Consider the following 6,000-nt stretch of genomic DNA (forward strand, 5'->3'; position numbering starts at 1 on the left):
GCAGAAAGATAATACAGTAAATTTTACATGAAGTATTAACTAAGAGATAGCTGTATGCCAGATAAAGCCCGCATTTGGTGAAAACTACCAAAGGCAAATGTAAAAATAAATTTCTAAACAATGTGTAGACCTATTAACAAGAATCCAGCTGACTGTGTGAATCAGTTTGCTACAGTACATGGGATGTAAATTTGTCACATACTCCCAGAAACAGAACAAGTAACTTAGTTTTAAGTGAAATCTAGTGACCCTACATAAAAAGGTGAAGTTGATTTTATCTGTTAGGAATGTTATGGAGTGTTTTATGTTACACACAAGGGATTTTTCTTATTGGATATCTTACAAATGATTAACAAGAATTGTCTGTTGTTCATCAGGACAGTGCATTCGCTCACAAACATGCTTTGGCAATGAGAAGCAGAATTATTTGATTTATTAATAATTGGTATATCTATTGCATTTACCACATTTGACACCCTTTGCCTTCCACTTATCCCCATAAACAAAAAAATTTGAATATCTTATGACAAATACAAATGTGTGCCAGAATGGGATTTTATGTTCCTTCTATTACTTCAAACTGCAGGCCCTGCACTACTGAATGAATTTCCTTGGAATCATTTTATTTCAGTGAACCTCAACCCTTGAGTGGGTGCAATATGTACAGAGTATGCCAAGCACAAGTAACATTGTCTTGTAGCATTCCATTGTTGTTTTACAAGTGCAAACCTATACTTATTCCTTCATTATTGCTTCAGCTAACACTGTGATAAGTTGTGTTGTCACAGTTCCAAATGAGCAGCAGTAATAGCAAGTAAACAGTGATAAAATTTATGATTCGTGCAAGAAAATGACCCAGATTACGAGTTAGCAGCACCATCCTACAATGAGAGAGAGAATAAGTAATTAAATAAGCATTTGGAATCTGGTGCAATATGCTGTTTAATGCTTTGAGTGGGTCATTATTGTGGGGTATAACTTGTGTATGGCAACAGAGTTATATAATGGAAGTTTATTTTATCACTGTTTAATTAAATTCAGATTAAACTGTGACTTTGCTCATACATGTTTACCTTGGTAACATAAAGACACCTATTCCTTACGTGTGTACCAGGTACACCGCACACCCGTTTGTGTTATGAAAATTGGCATGTCCACCTGAGAGTTAAATTGGAAAAACTGTGACTGAAATGAAGCAGGTATGACAGTCGTAATAGGTGTTTTGCAGACCTTCCAGAATCCCACATCAGGAATGAAATGTACACAATGGAAAAATGTTGGAAAAAACCATTATCCTAAAAGAGAACTTAGTTGACAATAAGAGATGTTTGTAACATATAAATGGTTGTTTTCTCCTCCTCCTCCTCCTCCTCCTCCTCTCTCCCTCTCCCTTTTCCCCTCCCCGTCCCCCATGCCCCCCCCCCCCCTCTCTCTCTCTCTCTCTCTCTCTCTCTCTCTCTCTCTCTCTCTCAAAAGTTCTTCCTCAAATTATGGCCTATGTTTGATAGCTATAAACTTCTCATGACCAGGAGTGCCTTCTTTGCCTGTGCTAGTCTGCTTTTTATGTCATCCTTGCTTTGTCCGTCATGGGTTATTTTGATTCACAGGTAGCAGACTTCCTTAACTTTGTCTACTGTGGGATCACCAATTTTGATGTTAACTTCCTCACTACTCTCATTTTTGCTGATTCTCATTACTTTGGTCCTTTTCTGGTTTACTATCAATCCATATTCCTTACTCATTAGTTTTCAATCCATTCAACTTCTTCACATTCACTGAGGAGAACAATTTCATCAGCAAATCTTATCGTTGATATACATTCACCCTGAATTTTGTTCCCATCCTGGAATCTTCCATTAGTTCAGTCATTGCTTCTTTGGTGTATAGATTGTAGAGTAGGGGTGAAATGCTGCATCCCTGCCCTACAACCTTTTTAGTTAGGGAACTAGAAACATTCAGAATTTAAGGATTGGATGCAGCATGCTGTATGTAAGTTGCAGGTGTCACTGAGTGACAAGCTGCCTCAATGCTCTGTTTAGTCATCTGGGGTTGTGGGCTAGCTGACATGAACATGATTCATTAGATATCTGCACAAAAAGAAATTTACTGATGTTAAATTGGATGACATTGCAGTCCATTCCTGAGGACCACAGAGACCTAACCATCTTCCATGAAATCTGTTGTTTAGTTCTTGCACAGCATCACACACAGAATGCACTGGAAGACCATTGTATTGCATATGGCTGCATTGTGGACATATGGCCTCCAATGTCTTGACTGACATATTCAAGGAGAGCCCCTAAATAGTTAGTAAAAGCTTGATACATCTTTCCTGTCACAGTGCCTGTGAAGTAGTGTGGACTCATGATTTCATCTCCAAGGGTTCCACAGCATATTGCTTAGGCAATTGTCAACAGCGTGTAAGAATTTTAAAAAATGTACAATAGTGTGCTGCCTGTAGTAATGTTATTTTATTTTGCTACCAGTTTCTGTTTTGAACCATCATTAGTGGCAGCTGTACAACATATGAAAGTGGACAGCGTGACGAAACCCAATGAAATAAGCAAAGCAGAAGAAGAGTAAAATTTATCAAAATACTCACAAAAATTATCACAGATGTATAACATGTGATCATGCTTTAAAAATAAGTTACCACAGGAAACCATAATTGCCAAGATAATATAAAATTAAAAATTGTAATAAGATAAAAATTGTATTGCACATTGACACAAGGACAGTAAATGATGCACAGCAATACAGTTCAAAGAACTTCGGGGAAAGATGACATTCTTGACTGAATCCAAAGAAGTTGCCATTAAATAATTATGTGATAATTACAAATTGAAGTATTAACAGTTCTAAACTTAATTGATATTACATGAAAACACCAATAAAAAATATAAAGTAACAGATAAGCAGGATTGCGGATTGTAACAATATAAAATATTTTACAGTCCATTCAAAGAATGTAAGCATCTGAAAGACAAGCTACAGATCGATCTACGAAATTAAAATCAGTCAAGCCATATCAGACAAAAACACATTAAATTAAAATAATAAGAAGAAAATACAATTTTTAGGAGAGATGGCAAATATAAAATGAATGTAGAATATGTAGATGCAAAACATCTAAAATTTTACACATATGTGAAATGAAACAAAAAATTTTTGTGCAGAAAGATGGTATGCATCTAAACTTTAACACATTAGTTAAAAAATACTTCATCAAAATTACTACATAGTCATAAGACAAAAGCAAGAAAGACTATTGAGCATACAGATAAAAATTGATAAAGGAGGACAAGACTCAATTATAAAATCAAAATACAGAGAAATGATCAAATCATATGACATTATTTTAAATATATTGACAAAACCAGGCTAAAATGGAAAAAAATAGGAGGGGGGGGGGGGCTTTTAACCCTGACGCTAAACACATTACTAAATAATATAAACATGCAAAATAAAAAAATATTGTGGGGGTGTTTATACGAAGCGGGTAAGGAAAATGAATGAAATATATGATAAAACTCACAAAGTCATGATTTCAAAATTTATTACAGGCATAAAAAATTACAAGAGTACAGAACTAAGGGACAATGCCTCTACAAAGCTACAGAACTTACAGAAATGTTAAGAACAGGGAGCATAATAATTGTAGCCAATCTACCATACATGGTATTCCTTATCCAAAAATAAATAACAGAATAGAATTTGATCAGGGTTACTGAACGGAAAGCCGAGGCTATTGATGATCAAAAAATGGGGGATATGGTTAAGAAAGGTCAATTATAAACAGAACAATATTAATATTACATCAATTTGGAAATTGGGTTAAGATAAGGAAGGTGTAAAGAAGTGAAAATAGTATTAAGGGGGGACAGGGAAAGGGGTGGTGGGGAAGGGCAGCTTAGAGTTAAAAGGAAAATGCAATACATGTGCATAAAAAAACTGTGGATTAAACGACCATAATTTTTGGTTTATACTGATGAAATGTGTAATAAATGATGGTGGATCCACAAATTATGTGTAAATTAGTTCAGACATTATTCACCCTGTTAAGTATCATAAAAAATAATAAAAGTAAAAAATAAAATTTTATTCATAAGGAATAGCCCTTTTGGATGACTAATAAGTCAAAGTAAAACATAAATGTGAAAGAGCCCTGTAGGCTAAAAAAACAAGAAGGTGGATAAGTGTAAGGGGTGGGGGGGGGGGGGGGAGGGCAGGTACAGATGGAATAAAAAAGATGGCATAATTGAGGAAAGCTACAGGTGTAAAGAGGTCTATTCGAACATGTAAAACTATAAATGAAATTGTTTAAGTAACTTTTGTTTTTCAATTCCACCTGCTCATTAATAACTTTTTCATATGAATAATCATGTCTACAATAATCTCTGCTGCCTCTAGGAGGTTCATAATCACATTCTTTTCAGGTCTGTGCAACATCTCCATCTGATCAGCAATTCTATTCAGTGTATTTTCGTGTAATCTCAAATGTGTACTTAATTCAGAGGTACTTCTTAGATAGGAATGTTCATTACATCTAATCTATAATTTCCTTCCTGGTTGGCCATTATAACGTTGTCCCATTGCAAACAACTAATTTTATAAATCCAGAATGAGAATTTCACTCTGCAGCGGAGTGTGCGCTGATATGAAACTTCCTGGCAGATTAAAACTGTGTGCCCGACCGAGACTCGAACTCGGAACCTTTGCCTTTCGCGGGCAAGTGCTCTACCATCTGAGCTACCGAAGCACGACTCACGCCCGGTCTCACAGCTTCACTTCTGCCAGTATCTCGTCTCCTACCTTCCAAACTTTACAGAATCTCTCCTGCGAACCTTGCAGAACTAGCACTCCTGAAAGAAAGGATACTGTGGAGACATGGCTTAGCCACAGCCTGGGGGATGTTTCCAGAATGAGATTTTCACTCTGCAGCGGAGTGTGCGCTGATATGAAACTTCCTGGCAGATTAAAACTGTGTGCCCGATCGAGACTCGAACTCGGGACCTTTGCCTTTCGCTGCCATTCTGGAAACATCCCCCAGGCTGTGGCTAAGCCATGTCTCCACAGTATCCTCTCTTTCAGGAGTGCTAGTTTTGCAAGGTTCGCAGGAGAGCTTCTGTAAAGTTTGGAAGGTAGGAGACGAGATACTGGCAGAAGTGAAGCTGTGAGACCGGGCGTGAGTCGTGCTTCGGTAGCTCAGATGGTAGAGCACTTGCCCGCGAAAGGCAAAGGTCCCGAGTTCGAGTCTCGGTCGGGCACACAGTTTTAATCTGCCAAGAAGTTTCAATTTTACAAATGCTTGACTGATCATGAATTGATTTTTGATGAATATTGTGGTGTAATTTTTACCCTAAATTACCTCCATTTTGACCCCACAGGATTTTTTCAAACCACCTTTAATGATAAAATAAATGATATTTAATTTCCATTTTCTGAAAAAATATATATACTCCTGGAAATGGAAAAAAGAACACATTGACACCGGTGTGTCAGACCCACCATACTTGCTCCGGACACTGCGAGAGGGCTGTACAAGCAATGATCACACGCACGGCACAGCGGACACACCAGGAACCGTGGTGTTGGCCGTCGAATGGCGCTAGCTGCGCAGCATTTGTGCACCGCCGCCGTCAGTGTCAGCCAGTTTGCCGTGGCATACGGAGCTCCATCGCAGTCTTTAACACTGGTAGCATGCCGCGACAGCGTGGACGTGAACCGTATGTGCAGTTGACGGACTTTGAGCGAGGGCGTATAGTGGGCATGCGGGAGGCCGGGTGGACGTACCGCCGAATTGCTCAACACGTGGGGCGTGAGGTCTCCACAGTACATCGATGTTGTCGCCAGTGGTCGGCGGAAGGTGCACGTGCCCGTCGACCTGGGACCGGACCGCAGCAACGCACGGATGCACGCCAAGACCGTAGGATCCTACGCAGTGCCGTAGGGGACCGCACCGCCACTTCCCAGCAAATTAGGGACACTGTTGCTCCTGGA

Source organism: Schistocerca cancellata, chromosome 4, assembly GCF_023864275.1.
Source record: "Schistocerca cancellata isolate TAMUIC-IGC-003103 chromosome 4, iqSchCanc2.1, whole genome shotgun sequence".
NCBI lineage: Eukaryota > Metazoa > Arthropoda > Insecta > Orthoptera > Acrididae > Schistocerca > Schistocerca cancellata.